General features: G+C 39.0%; 1 protein-coding gene across 6 annotated transcripts in view; it reads right to left on the reverse strand.

Annotated features, from left to right (window-relative positions):
• MBD5 (methyl-CpG binding domain protein 5) overlaps positions 1-16,880 on the reverse strand; it is a 221,071-nt gene that overhangs the window by 107,896 nt on the left and 96,295 nt on the right. The gene's annotated exons all lie outside the window — the stretch shown is intronic.

Raw genomic sequence — 16,880 nt, forward strand, 5'->3', positions numbered from 1 at the left:
CCCTGTGAGCTACCCACTGAGGTACACCAATCCAGTATGAAAACACTAGGGAATTAACACAAACAAAAACTTTTAGTGACAATTTTGCATCAGGAAACACCTCACCACCTAAAAACCTTAAAAAGATTAAATAAGAAATCAAGGGAAAAGTTTCCTGCATTCTTTGCCTCCTTCATACTATCTACAAAGTTGTCAACAACATATATTCCATAATGCTTTCCCTTCTATCTCCAACAGGTGCAAAAAACCAACATGTAACCTGCTTCGTCAAGCCTACACTCCAATGCAAAAGCTTAACAACATCCTCATATGCTGTTGCCTCAACCCACAGATTGGCAGATCTGCCAGTCACACATTCCATGTTTTTGGGAAATTACTATACCTTAACATTTCTGAGCTGTCCATAAAGAATGCAGGAAACTTCTCCCTTTTAACTTAGTTCCATGGTTTCAAGGCTTTGGGTGTACGTAAAGCAATCTGTCACTGCAAGTTTGTGTGTTGTATTTCAATAAAATAACTGACATACTAGAACTCACTGATTCATTTTAGCGAGGTTTATAATTATTGTCAGTTGCCAAGCACCTTAAAAAAATATGTCTCTTATGTTTGAACACACAATGTTCAAAAAAGATGACATGAAGAAACTATTCAGGCTACTGTATTCTAATTTATTACATGAAAGATTTCATAGCTGTTATATGACAGACTTATATTGAGTGTTATGCTGGAAGCATTTGTTTTTCAAGTGATTATAATAAACCCTGTATACAAGTGCTTTCCAGGTTTACAGAATACATGCGCACTAACAATTACCATTATTTAGAGGCATAGACTTTTTCATGAAGTAGATTTAACTTGTCAAACACACAGTTATTCAAAGGTATGGAATGAAACGAAAGTAATTTTTTGAGAAGTACGTTATATGGAATAAGGCAGGCCAGAGAGTTCCCGCTGGGGAGCGAGGACTGGGGCTCGCCCCGCTCCGGCTGGGACACTGGGTCAGGGGCTGCACCACACAGCTTGGCCCCGTTCTGGCCGGGGTGCTGGGTCGGGGTGCTCTGGGTCGGGGGGGTCGTATCACGTGGCTTGGCCCCGCTCTGGCGCTTTGGCCGGGGCGCTAGGATGGGGGCTGCAGCACGCAGCTCAGCCCCACTCTGGCCAGGATCGTGAGATGGGGGCTGCACCACGCGGCTCCTGGAAGCCACGGCATGACCACACTCTGGCTCCTACGTGCTCCAATGTCCCCCTCCGGTGCTCCAATGGGAGCTGCAGGAGTGGTGCTTGAGGATGGCACAGTGTGCAGAGCCGCCTGGCCGCGCCTCTGTGTAGGAGACAGAGAAAGGACATGTCAGTAGCTCTGGGAGCCGCTTGAGGTAAGTGCCGCTCGGAGCCTGCACCCCTGAGCCCCTGCCCTAGCCCTGATTCCCCTCCCGCTCTCCAAACCCCTCAATCCCAGCCTGGAGCACCCTCCTGTACCCCAAACCTCTCATCCCCAGCCCAGAGCCTGCATCCCCAGCTGGAACCTGCACCCCTTCCCACACCCCTGCCCTACCAGATACCCTTCCTGTCCGCCGAACCCCTCGGTCCAGCCCAAAGCACCCTCCTACACCCCAAACTCCTCATCCCCAGCCCCATCCCAGAACCTGCACCCCCTACCACACTCCAACCCCAATTTTGTAAGCATTCATGGTCTGCTATACAATTTCTATTCCCCGATGTGGCCCTCAGGCCAAAAAGTTTGCCCACCCCTGAAATAAGGGGTGGTACAATTGGGCATATATAGTTCTTTTAAGTATTCTGGGGGCATTTGCAACAGGATTATGACAAAAGAGAACAGAATTAGACAGCAGACATCAAATGAAATGAAGCTATTCTCATGCCTACAAAGAAAAAGGAGCAATATAGACTTTTAAATCTGTAAAACAAAATATTATTCTCTTGCAAATGCATTACATTTAAACTACACAAATATTTTGGTAAAATAAAAAACAAAAGCAGTCTGGCTAATTTCCTTCCATGGAAGAGGCACAGTTAGTTCTATGTCTGTAGGAGTGGGAGCCAGGGCTCCTATTCCTCACTTAGTTAATGGCTTACCATGTGGTCTCAGACAAGCAAAGAGACCTCTCTATATCTGGAGTTTCCCCATACCACACAGCTGTCAGGAGACTAATTAGTGAGGGCCAGACAATGATACTCTTACTCTCACTGAGTAGTGCTCTACTCTACAAGTAATCCCATTACCTTCAGTGGGACTATTTGAAAAATAAGGTACAAAAGTCAATAAAGTATAATAGATCAGAACCTGGCCCTTAATGTATAAATACTACATAAATGTTATGTATTGTTGTGGGCCCTACTTTAATACCTTTACTCATGTTGAGTGTTACCTTACTGTGTGAGTATTCTAATGGGAATCAGTGAGACTACTTGAATAGTAAAATATTCAGCGTGAATATTTTGGACATTACCACCTCTTCTCTTCTTTCATTCCATAGCATCTTTGGAAGCACACGGAGCAGTACAACTTCCATATTCATTCCTGTCCATGGCTTGTGCCTCCATTAAGCCCAGCCTGATCACGTCTCTGAGTATTATGTTCCATCATCTAGTCAATGGTCAGCTCAGTAGGACTGACCTTAGTTGTGTTTGCAGTGTTCTTTGACATCTTATCTGTCTTTTGCTGTGTCCCCACTATTGTAATCTTTTTTACTATTGCCAATCCTGTTCCCTTGATTACTTAGTCTACTCTCTTTCTAACTTCATTTGTCTTAAAATCATTCCACTTTACACCTACCATTTTTCAAAGAACTCTCATCGCTATTGCCTCCAGCTTCCTGATGGCTATTTTGTTTAACGCACTGCTTCCAGACCCCAAAGTAATACTGTTAGTACACTGGTTTGATAAATTTTCACTTTAGGACCAAATGTAATGTTTTTCATCAGTCCATAATTTTGTCAATTTCTGTGCAGCACCCACGGCTAACACACATTTCCTTTTAAATTCATCCTTAATGGAGCTATCAACACTGATAGGATGTAGACAAATTGGAGAGAGTCTGTCTAGCGGAGGGCAATGAAAATGATCAGGGGGCTGGGGCACATGACTTACAAGGAGAGGCTGAAGGAACTGGGCTTCTTTAGTCTGCAGAAGAGAAGAGTGAGGGGGGATTTGATAGCAGCCTTCAACTACCTGAAGGTGGGTTCCAAAGAGGATGGAGCTCAGCTGTTCTCAGTGGTGGCAGATGACAGAACAAGGAGCAATGGCCTCAAGTTGTAGTGGGGGAGGACTAGGCTGGATATTAGAAAACACTATTTCACTGGGAGGGTGGTGAAGCACTGGAATGGGTTACCTAGGGAAGTGGTGGAATCTCCATCCTTAGAGGTTTTTAAGGCCTGGCTTGACAAAGCCCTGGCTGGGATGATTTAGTTGGTATTGGTCATGCTTTGAGCAGGGGGTTGGACTAGATGACCTCCTGAGGTCTCATCCAACCATAATCTTCTATGATTCTATGATCAAGCTTCTTAGATACACACAAGATTCTATTTGTTCTAAAACTTCATTGCTGCTGCCTTTCAATGCTTTATCTAGTTTCACTTTTCCAAGATACAATCACTTGACTTCTTGGCATTGACTGTTAGTCCAAGCCAACTCACCAGTTTTCCAAGGTAGTAATATTATCATAACTAATTCCAACGTGTCTGCCAGTTGTATGATGCACAAACTAAGGAGCTTAACTCTAGATCATCCAATGTCACACCCTCCAATTTGTCTAATATTCTTAACATCCATTTTAAGAACAGGATGAAAGATTATGGTGATTCCATGCCCCCTTGTCTTACATCAAACTTTGACTTGAACCAGTTGCTTAATTTTCCACTAATTCTTACAGCATGGCAAGAGTCTTCCTACATAGCTATTATAATTGTAATAATCTTATCTGGAACGCCATATAACTGCTACTTTCCATAATGCTTCCCTCCAAACAGAATCAAATGCCTTTGTAAAGTCAATGAAAACAGCAGGCATCTTTAATCCCCATTCTCCATCAACAGTTGGTGTGTGAATATGTGATCGATACAACTTTGGCCTGGTCTAAAGCTTCCCTGTTTTTTGCCTACTACTACTTGCCTGCTAGATGAATGGGGCAGCTTGCAATGCAGAATGGATATGCAATGAACCACCACCAAAAGAAGAAATAGAAAGAGCAGTGAAATAGTTTAAAAACGAAAAGCTGCAGGTATTGACAATATAACAGTGGAGCTGCTAAAAGCTGGCATGACAAGTGCTATAAAAAATTATAAAAGCAGGCATGAGAGCAAGAGGGTACCAGATGACTGGCTAAAGGCAGTAGTTGTACTATTCTTGAAGAAAGTAGATCCTGTCGATCCAAATAATTATTGTCAGTACCAGAGAAGATAAAGAATAAAATAATTGTGAACAGATTAAGACTTTATTATAAAGATATATAATTACATTTACTTCTAACTAGAAGTTAAGATAATTAAAACACATTCCTGTTGCATTTCATGGAACTTGGACAGTTCTTGGACTGCAAGTCACTCACTTTGCACACTAAATTTTACAATATAAAAGCCATTTTAACCTTGCTTTTAAAACATTAAGGAAAAAGACTCTAGCATACTATTCCATTTCCTAATAGAAAGAATAATCAGCTATTTGCATATTGAAAACTTGTAGTCCTACTTCTAATTTTAGCTATTATACCATTCAGGGGTACCAGCGCACTTCTTAAAATCAGCTTTGAGTAACTGACTAACATTGTCATCAGGATGTTGGGAATACACTCTTCTACTGCATTGCATCTTGACAATAGACATACATTAACAAGAATTCACCTACAAAAGATTTTATCCTCAGACAATGAGGCAGAACACCACACTGAGAAAGCATATGCAAAGATATATCTAAAACAAACCCCATGTTGGAGTGGATTTGTGGTCTTTGGTAAGTTTACTATCATTCTTGTCTTCCTTAACATTTTGAGGATTACATCTTTTATGCCGTGTGTTTTGTGGGCCGATGAACACCATAATATGAGGCAATAATACAAGTTAAGAATCAAAAGGAATTGAAAATCAAAATCAAAACATAAGAGAGCTTAAAAACTAGTTATAATACTATAATGGTAACCAACCATTCTTATCAAATTTGGCAAAGATGTCCTTTGTGTAGGTGTCAAGTTCTGCGCTAAAGAGACAGCAATAAAGTATTTCTCTTTGCATCTGCTTCTCTACACAATTATAAAAATAGAAAGGAAAGGATTATAGATTCACAAATAGAGAGAGTCAGAAACATCAATTTAGTCAATAAACTGAGTACTAGTAAAATACCAATCTGGTCTTTTCATAAAGGAAATGACAAGCTCAAATAATACCTTTTATGAATGTGAACAGACTCAATTTATAAAAAATCCTGGTTTTGACAAGTACGTTACAGATCAGAAATGACATACGCACATCCTTTACTCAACAGTTTAAAAACAGAATGAAAACAGGATATCGACAAATAACTCAGCTCCAAACAATAAGGAAGAAAACTATACACATGTGAAACCTATTGTAGTAAAGAGAAAAGAATATTGAAACTCCAGGTACTGTAGCACTCATCTCTAACTGTTAGTTGTCATAGCAAGCATCTGCCTATATATTAACAAGACATTCTCCTAACTCTGTGCTTAGGGAGTTTGTTCTTTATCTTTTGAAGACGTCAATGACCGAAATTGGATTCTTATGGAAATTAAAGGCTTTCTGAAGTAACCATGAAATAAATTTCAATTTATTTCAGTTTTGTGGACGGGTTTTGCAACTATTTGAAAAAACAAAAACAAACCAAAAAACCCCACCTCTACTCACAAGTAAAAATTTTGAAGTAAAGCATATTTGAAACCAGTGATGTATTTCTACCAGCTGCTTTGCATATCTGTGATGGTACATCTCTCCATTTCCTAGGCCAAAATAAAAACAATGGAAATGAAATCTACTTTTCTACTTCACTGAGCTTTAATTTAATATGGAGATAACTCTAGGATTGATGAAAGCCAATATGATCAACAAAGAAATTTAGTTTCTCCATCATACTGAGTTGTCTTATTTTTTAGAACACTTATTTACATATGAAAAGTACCATAAATACAATTAACCTTAATATATTGTGTTTAATTGTTACAACTATAAGCAAATACAACTGACTATCCTAATTTGTTTCCATGTTTTTCCATTTAAAATTATATTGATGTTTTAGAAAGGTATTATGGTTAATCACCAGTATATACAGGAATCATTCTAATGAGCACAGAATGATGTTAATCCAATGCCTGCTCCATACACCTTATAACAAAACCACGATGTACTAAATATAAATATGCAGAAGCAAATACAGTTGGCATGATTAATACCTTAAAGGAAGAACAAATAGTTCAATCCACTTCCCAAACCAAGAGACCACATCAGGCGACATTATAGCCCAGATATCAACAACTGACAGAACAATTCCAGACACAGCTTCCAGGTAGTCAAAGACATTTGTCTTAATATTTTAGGCAAAGGGAGCTTTTTCTATGCACTGAAGGTTGAATTTTTAATATCAGGAAGTGATACCTTTCCCGCTTGAAAGGTGGATAAAAATCAGATTTTTTTCATTCTATTATTTAAATTATAATGTTATTCTTTTTAAAATGAAATCTGAATTTAATACAAAATATAAGGTCTAAATTTACTATAATTTCTTAAAATCTTTAAATACAAAATAAATATGTTGAATCCATGAGCCTCTATAAAAACTTTGAGTTAGAGTTAATAGCTGCTTTTCAATATAATGAATCGGGGGAAAACATATAACTTTTGAGGCTAAGCCTTACAAATATGTAGGGTTGCTACTTGTCTGGTTTTCACCTGACCAGTCCGGATTTCGCCTTGTGTGTCCAGGTGTCATTGACAAGCCCTGGTGTCCAGGGTTTTTTGTTTTTTAATCTGGGGGGATGAGGCAGAGCAGCTGGTTGTGGTGAAGAGGTGGTGAAGGAGGTGGGGCCTTGGGGGAAGAGACAGGGGGCAGAGCCTCAGTGGTCTGGTTACCAGCCATTAAATAGGCAACCCTATAAATATGGCACAGTAAGTCAGCCTAACTTAGGGTATGCCTACACTAGAAATGCTACAGTGGCACAGTTGAGCTGCACTGCTTCCATCACTGTAGCAAACCCACCTCTCCAAGAAGAGGTAACTAGGCCAAGACAATAATTCTTCTGTCAGCCTAGTGGTGTCTACACTGACACTATGTCACAGAATGCATGAAAATTTTCACAGCCTTGAATGATGTAATTAAGCCAACCTAGCCTTGTAGTGTGGATGAGCCCTTAGGAGACTGACTGATTTTCAAGAGACTTAGGTGAGGATGAGGCTCCAGTCACTTTCACTTAGGCATATTTGAAAATTTTCCTAGGCATACCTGAAATAATCAGTTCAATTTACTGACTACAGTTAATGCCTCTGTTTAATAAATCATTTAGTGGTTAATGTGAAACATGTTTTGATAAGTTTATGTATCCAAAATATTTAAGGCTGTTATGTTTAATAAGAATAAATTTTATATGCTGTTGTGTGTGTTTAATTAAATTCCAGTTACCATTCTAATGCAGCTTGGCACAAATCATGAGCAAAAAGTTAATTATCTAGTAAATAAGCAATATATCAGTCACCATTTATTAATATACTAAAACATAAATTAATAAGAATCTGAAAATAGTAAGCTACATAATTGCTTAAATAAATATATCTAGTTATAATGTACCCTTATAGGTAGCAAAAAAGTACCAAATCTAATGTAAAGGCTCTATTTAGTTGTAAATCAACATGTTTTAATAGGTTTATCAACCAATGAGAACATACTTTTTTTTTTAGAAACTGACTGAAGTACAAATGGAAAAGTTGATTAAAATTGATTACTTAAATTGAGGCTTTCCAGTCAGTGATTTAAATCATGATTTAAGTCACCTTGATTTAAATCAATCCACCCTGCCCACATGTACTATTAAAGGAACTGTACAACCCCTAAATTGTAGCTTTCATTTCTGTTATTGCTTACCATCCAGACGCTAACAAAATTAAAGGGAATTTTGCATCAGGGTCAGCAGTCCTGGATTATCGCCGGTTTTTCTCCTGGATTTGACATTTATTTGAGCTTGCAAAAATCAAGTCTCAAAGGGGGCTTTATAAATTTTGTAAAGAATAATATTACGCTATATGGGCAACCTGTTCATATAACTAGAGCCCTGCCAAATTCACAGCCATTAAAAAAAACGCATCAGAGACCGTGAAATTTGGTCTCCCCCTGTGAAATCTGGTCTTTTGTGTTCTTTTACCCTATATTATACAGATTTCACAGGGGAGACCAGCATTTCTCAAATTGGGGTCCTGACTCAAAAGGGAGTTGCCACCCTTACTTCTGTGCTGCCTTCAGAGCTGGGTGCCCAGATCTGAAGGCAGCGCCTCACCAACAGCAGTGCAGAACTAAGGGTGGTAATACCATACCGTGCCACCCTTACTTCTGCACTGCTGCTGGCGGTGGCTCTGACTTCAGAGCTGGGATCCCAGCCAGCAGTCGCCGCTCTCCAGCTGCCCAGTTCTGAAAGCAGTGCAGCTGCCAGCAGCAGCACACAAGTAAGGGTAGCAGTACCGCAATACCCACCCACAACTCCTTTTTGGGTCAGGACCCCTACAATTACAAAACCATGACATTCAGATTTAAATAACTGAAATCATGAAATTTACTATTTTTCAATTCCTAGGACCATAAAATTGCCCAAAATGGACCGTGATTTTGGTAAAGCCCTATATATAACCATACATAATTCTTGAATGACTTAGCATAAATGGGATACAGGGCGCTTTAATACTGTAGAGAGTATAGTTTTATTTCCTTTCTAGCTTCCCTACTAACCATGGTTCTCAGATGTGTCTTCAGACAGAGTAAAAATCTTCTCTTCACAGCTAGACCAAGGCAAAAGCTCTCCCATCAGAATTATGTTCCCAGAAACCTGATACTGGCTACTTCATCCTTCACTGTATTCTAAACTGGATTACATTGATATTTTTTGTATACATTTCCATCATACAGCTTTATAATTCAGGAGCAGCATACTGTAGAATAAAAAAGTTTCATGTCTGAGAAAATATGAGCACACTAATATTTTTATTCTAACTCTGAAACAGGTTCAATATTTTTGTCATTGCACAGACATTTCAAGAGGTATTTTGTATTTTTTAAATAATATTCTTCAAAAAATACAGAATGATTTCCTTGCCTAAAATAATAATGAGGAACAGTTCTTCCCATATTCAAACACTGGACCAAATTCATGCTTGATGTAACTCCTTTGAAGACAACCCCACCCCTGAAAATCAGTTAGGCAAGTGGTGAGCTGAGGTTCCTAGTTTTTTTCATTTTACAACCTCATTCTCACAACCCTACTGCCTCTTGTCTATCTTGTCGGATTTTTTTTCTGGATTAAACTCTATGGGGCATGTCGCAGGGGACGGTATGCTCCTGCCTCTTTGCACCACAGAAACTGGCTGAGACTCTACTGGTAGTGTATCCACCGTGCTATTTATTTGAATTCCCTCCACCAACACCCTTACAATTCTATGAAACAGTACTATCTACAATATCACCTACACTTTAGGCCAGTGATCCGTGTTCCCTCTAATTTTTCCCAAACATGTGCGGAAAGAATTTTGTTATGTGCACCAATATGAAGCTGATGTGCGACACATTGAGTATTGCCTATTGAGTATCATTGCTTTAGGCTCTTTCCTCAGGAGCTGAGAGGAGCAGAGGTCTCCATTCCCTGAGGGGTCTGCAAGACTCGGATCAGCAGTTCCTCTCTCCTCAGCACTTCCTTCCTAGACTTCATCAGCCCTGAGCTGGTTGACTAACTGGCTTGTTATCTCACCCAGGCCACCAGCTTGATTAGCTAACTACCTTTAATTATGCCAAATCAGTTTTCTGCAGGGGAACTAATTAGTATCAGAGTGATCAGAGTGCAGGCTCATCTATTAACTCCCTGCACTCTGTCATAGGCAGGAACTGTTTTCTTCATTTGTCTGAATAGTGCCTGGCACAATGGGGTGTTGATGCTTGAGTGGGATTCCAAAAAGCTATTCTAAGGGCTTGTCTACACTACTCGCTGGATCGGCGGGCAGCAATCGATCCAGCGGGGGTCGATTTATCGTGTCTAGTATAGATGCGATAAATGGACTGCTGAGCGCTCTCCTGTCGACTCCGGTACTCCACCAGAACGAGCATTGCAAGCAAAGTCGATGGGAGCTGTCAGCTGTCAACTTACCGCAGAGAAGACACTGTGGTAAGCAGATCTAAGTACGTCGACTTCAGCTACGGTATTCACGTAGCTGAAGTTGCGTATCTTAGATTGACCCTGCACGGTAATGTAGACAAGCCCTAATAGAAATGTATTACAAAAGTAGTTTATTTAAGTAGTAGAGCAAACTGGATTCTAGGGTGAATCTTTTATCCAAAGACTCTGTGAGGTAAATCAATCAAAAGAGCACATTAACAGTTTCCTTTTTTGTTCATAGTACTTTCTCATTGTATATGTGATGGTCAGGAGTTTTTTGTCAGAATGATTTTCTAATAGAAATATTAGAATTTTGCAAAAATCAAAATTTCCCACAGTAAAATTTCAATCTGGCTGAAAATTTTAAATTTACCACTAGGAAAATCCAAGTGATCCCTCCCCCACCCCTCCCAGATGTGTGTCTGAAAGGCTAGAGTCAACTGTAAAATTACAAAACCCAAGGAATGCTCCGAGGCTGAGCACTCACTCGCTAAATCACTGCAAGCTCTGGGGCTGGAAAGGCAGAAAGCCAGGACACTCAGTGTTCTTGCCTCTGTTGTATTAATTTAGATACAATATATGGGCCAACAGTGTTTACATAACACTGTTTAATGTTGGACAGTGACTGGGTTAAACAAGGTTCGGGGTTTAGTATACAGAAACCTCAGCCTCCTCAGTACCATGGCAAACACACCATTAAAAATAATTGTAAATCTTTTAAATAAAAAGATACCAAAATAACCAACCAACCAACAAAAAACAGTTAAAGTAAAGTATTATGTAAGGCTTTTATTTTAACAACTTCCCTTTCCCCCCTCTCTTTTCATCTGGAAAAAAACTCTTCTCTGACAGTCTTTTAGATGGAATTAAAGATGGTAATAACTGTCCTTTTTGGGGAAAAGAGAGAAAGTGAGTTGAGATGGGCTGGAGTTCTTATTGCTGTTGTTGTTGAAGTCTGATCCTGCTTCCTAAGATGACAAAACAAGACAAATACACAAAAGGGTGGGGACAGAGAGAAAAGAACAGCAAAGATAGAAAATGCAGCCTTTGTCAGCAGTGTTGACTTTCATTTGAAACCTCTTTGCTAGAAAACACAGGCCCAGCACATGGTTTTATCAACTACTCAAAGACTTGGCAAACTTGTACTAGCATAGGGTTGTTTAGGGCACTGCATGTAGCTGCCTTTTACTGGTCACAGGCTTACAGCAGTGTTGCAAAACATAGTCTTGGCTGGCTAACTCAGTCTCTTATTAGACTGAAGGAAAAAGGAGAAAGATACAAATGAAAAGAAATAAGGCCTGGAAGGTAAAGGCCACATGGGGAGAGCAGAGGGAATTTGAAGTCTCACATCTCAGGTGTTGTTCGGGATTTATACAAAGCTGGTGGAGATGGCGATGTCATCTGGGTCTCTCTCTCTGGCCTGCTGTGGTCAGGACATCTCTCAGGATGATGAAGGCCTGGGGTCCCAACAGACAGTGGGGATGGCACCCACGATGGTGAAGCTTTTTTATTTTAATTTTATTTTTTTTAAAGAATCTCAAAATGGAGTGTTGGGCACAATAGTCCATCCTCTCATTATATTGTCCATCAATAGACATAATTTTCAACACTGATTTTGGTTAATTGATTTCCACTCCTCTACTCCTTTATTTTAACCAGCCTGGGATAGCTCAGACGGAAGAGCATCAAACTCTTAATCTGAGGGTCCAGGATTCGAACCCCTGTCTGGGTGGCTGGCTTTTAATTGGGGTTAGACTAGATGATGCTTGCAGTCCCTTCTAGTCCTAGGATTCTATGACAACCTTAACAGAGTCCTTGACTGGCATAAAACCCTTTTAGTTTAAATTAAATTAATTCAGTCTTTGTCTTTTATTTTACATTTTAATAATAATTTTGTATAACATGTCATTGTGGCAATTTATGAAATTCCATTCACTTTTTTTTTAAATAGTTGTGCTTATAATTAGGGTAAGTCTGTAGGCCCAATTATCACAACTCTCCCCAGTTCTGAGGTGGGGTTATTTAGTTTAGTTGTTTTGTTCTTTAGAAATAGTTAGATTTTTAAAACTTAAGTATTTAAAAATCTGATTTTCTTCTCTCTCTCTCTCTGACTACCCCCTCACCATGAAGCTGGATGGTGAGAGGGTAGTCAGAGCCAGTGTGAATGGGGAAGCAGACCCAAGATAAATGGTATGAGGCATCAGCTGCTTTACTAAAAGACTGAGCCCCTCAGTGACCCAGCTCAATCTTTTTTTTTTTTTTTAATTTGTATGGCCCACCAAAAGGTTTTAGGGGATTTTGTGATCCTCCACTATCTTAAAGTTACTCATCCCTGGTTTAGATTATGCTTTAGCATTTAACACTATAAAGTACCTTACAGTACAATCAATAACACAAAATCAGCAAAATACAAAAAAACAAAAAACAAAACAATAAAAGTAGAATAAATTTGCAGTTTATCCACAGACTAAATTTTAAAAGAGACTTATAACCTTGATCCTAAGAATACCCAGGGGAGACTTTTTAGTAAGTAGTGTTGGGATAGAGATCCAAACACTTGGCCCAATTCAAACTCTATTGAAGTTAATGAAGAAACTCCTACTGGAAGGTGGGACTGAGGAGTCCTGAACGCCACTAGCTAAACAATGGGTGCAAAACTATGCTACCAAATTTGACATTTGATCTGCAGCTTGGTCAAGGAGAGTTGCAGGCATGGTATGCATTGAGCAGCCACTGGCCTGCTTCAGCTGCAAGGCTCAAGTAGCAAACTCTGCCTAATCCGAAAGCACAACTGTTGGGAGGGAGCTCATTGGGCCCAGCTGAGCTTGCTGGGTTGCCTAGCAACCATGCTAGGTGCTTGCTGTGCTCCTGGCAAATGGACCTGTAATTGCACATTAAACATTTTGGACTATATGATAATATTTTACCTTCTTGTACTTTTGATATTGACAAAAGTTCTGGCAATGAGTCTGGAGAAATTTCTGCATCTATCATACACCCAAATCACATTGGGTTTGTCAGAGACCATCATGACTCTGGTAACCTTTGACAACTTATTGATATTATAAGCAATGAAATACAATGAACCTGAACAACAAGCCATTTTAGTCTTAGATGCAGAAAAGGCTTTTGATAGGGTAGACTGGAGATATATGTTTTATATGCAATAAAAATTCAGATTTGGAGCTGTTTTTCATTCCTGGATTAAATAGTTACATTTCTCTTGCATTCCAACCAACGTCATGATCTCAAATACCTTTAGCCTCTTCAAAGATATCACACAAGGATGCCCACTGTCTCCATTACTTTTAGATTTAGCTTCCGAGCCCCTGGGAATAGCTATACAGGCTCATCCAGATATCTGAGGCATACAACTCAGTTTCATGGAGTATAAATTGATGTTATATGCAGACAATGCTCTTTTGCATATAGCCAGGCTAGAAAGCACAATTCCAGCCCTCTTATCACTAATTCAAATATTTCAATAAATACCTGGTTACAAAATAAACTGGGAAAATTGGAATTATTAGAAATCTCCCAGTTGTCATCTAGTGGGGGGTCTCTCTCAATGGAATTTCCATAAGTAAATGGATGGAACTAAGTACCTAGGTATAAAAGTACCTAGGTACTTAGAAATATTAAACTAGTGAAGACAAATTTAGATCCTGTACACTCTCAAATGGTGATACAAATGAGAGGTATTCTCTTTCCTTGAGCCTGTGGGGAAGTTTTTACACAATAACAATGAATATTCCACCTAGACTCCTCTATATTTTAAGCTGCCTACCTATATATGTCCCTCTGTTTTACTTCAGAAAATTTAATAGCATTATTATTGCCTTCCTATGGCGCCCATGTCAATGTTCACGACTATAATTTAAAAACCTCTAACTCCCTGGGGGCGGGGGCGACAGACCACTGGGCTACCACATCTACAATTACTATTATGCTTTTCTCAGGTCACAGATGTCAAATGAATTTCAGCATGCTAAAACCTTTATACTCATGAGGGTGGAAACTGAGTGTGCATTAATGCATCCAACAGAACTTGTTGTCATCCTTGGTTCCTCTTTATGACCAACAGAGAAAAATAAGGTGTCTAAGGTGGTGAGGTGACTGTGTGAAGGTGACTGTCTGGGCTATCCTAGCTAAAAGGTACCAATTTCAACCTTGTTATCATTGCAAAACATTGATACTGCTCAAAGAATATGAGACTTCTAGTCCACTTTATTCCTCCTCTTTTCCCCTCCCTCCCCTCCACTCATGTGTATCTTCTCCTCTTTTATATTCATGTCACTCTAACATGTTATGTCTATATAGTATTGTCTGGTTTGGTACTGTCTGGTCTTCCAGCTTTGACAAGTTGTAAAACTGCATAACTCTACTGGAGATTTTGTGAAGTGTGCAAGGTTTGGAAACATATACAAGCTGTAAGTCATTTACCTCCTTGTGCATTTTATTGTCTGTTTCTTTATGAAAATCAATTAAAATTTAACACAATAAAGTACCTTACAGTACAATAAGGTACTTTGACAATAATCGATCAGTCAAAAGGATTGTCTATAGGTAACACTGGTAGAAGTGGGACTCTTCCTGTTTCTTCCTGCATAGCTTCAAAATCCTATGGGATATGCCACATCTTTAACTGACAATTCTTGATCTCCAATTCCTGGGCACAATGATATTGATGGAGAGGTCAAGGGAATATTTGCAACAAAGTTCTCAGTAACTAGAAAAACAACACCACCAGGGCTACCACGGGAAGGCAACCCTCTATTTCAGAGCAAACCTCAGCAGTTTGGGTAAGCTAGTTACATAAATGGCATCTTGCTTTTAGCTCTGCTTGGACTTGTGCCTGATCAGTCAGACTAGCCTCCCCTTCTGCCCCTTCCTGAAGGCTTCCAGGCATTGTTTCTATTCTTGCATTCATACAGTCATGACACACTTGCCCATGTATGTAACACGGGGCCTTTCTCCATCCTCTAGGTACTCCTATATGGTACCTCCACGGGCCACTGAAGTAGCACAAAAGAAAAGATACTCCCAGCTGGAACTAAACCTGAATATTCATAAAGCATTATTCAGTTTGCTTCAGTAATGGGAACTAGACTCTCCCACATCCCCAGTAATTTACCTATTACCAGGTTTGTTTCGTTACACTTTCAGCAACAATGCTTTAAGCTGCTGTTCTAAGCAGTTAACTATCAAATATAAATGCTACATAAAATATTGCTAATTAATCATTCTTCATGCAAATCTCATTGAGAACTCATTTTTACAAGCAAAACCATAGCAAGAGTTGCATTTACAAAAGCTTGCCAGTCCAGCTACTCTAAATGTAACTGAACTTCCACAGCACTGTCTGAATTTGTATGATAAAAAAACGTGATCCTTCTAATTCCTTGTTTAAATGCAGTATTTTGTGATTTTATGTCTATGCTGCATAAGCAATAAGAAATGAGTGAGGGAGGGTGGAAATGTCACAAACTGATTAGTCTGATTTATACATTTTGTTATGTAGAAGAGCAATGATGGTTTTTCATCAAATAAAGATCCATGTTTGTAGTTTTCGCTCTACAAGTAACTCACCAAGCAAGTATAAATAGCATCAACAAATCTACACAAGAAAGAACAGCACTGGATCTTAAGTCAGTAATTAAAGGAGCTAATATATCAAGTGTCAGCTATTCCTACTAGAGGTGAAAGCAAAACCAAAAATGTCTATTACAAAAAAAAAAAAAAGATGCCATTTACATTTTAGAAAGCCAGATCATGTGATCCAAAAGAAAATTCACCGAAGTGAATGGGCACTAAATAAACTGCATAATTATTGCGGGAAGGGAATAAAGTTAAAACTAGAGAAAAATGCTTTGGCAAAGAAAAAAGCCTTCTATTGGAAAACCTGAATGTGATTTTCTACCCACATCTACTCTTCGAGCATTATTAGAGGACAAAAAGACGAGAATTAAAGAGGCTGATTTAAGGCTGTCAACTTATTTAGTAGTAACATCACAATAATAGAAGTCATATGGTAAAACCAGAAATTTCTAAAGGAAAATATACAAACAAAGATGCAAGACTTAAAGATAGATAAGCTGAAGGAAAAGAAATCCACCAAAACCACAGATTTAGCATCCTCCTGCAGAGTTTGCTATATTCCCAAGAACCTACAAAATAAATTTAAAACACAAAATGTCAAGATTTTCTGCATGTGAAGAATCTTTCACAAAAGTAATACAAGGCAATGCTGTATTGTTAAATAGGCTGACAGAGTGATATCAAGACAGATGTGAATTTAATGTATGACATACAGTAAGTCAAACAAATGTATTTTACCAGTTTAATCCAGTTTAGCTAGAGTGTCGTGTCCTGAACTTCTGTTCACATCAACGTAGAGTCCAAAGAAAATTGCTCCCAGAATACTAATTTCTAGCAACAAAGACAGTTGAATAAGTTGGATCTATGTTTGGTTTTGACTTTGTGGATCGATGCAAACTCTCTGTCCATCACCCA

Source organism: Mauremys reevesii, linkage group 11 (genome assembly GCF_016161935.1).
Source record: "Mauremys reevesii isolate NIE-2019 linkage group 11, ASM1616193v1, whole genome shotgun sequence".
In the NCBI taxonomy this organism is placed as follows: Eukaryota; Metazoa; Chordata; order Testudines; family Geoemydidae; genus Mauremys; species Mauremys reevesii.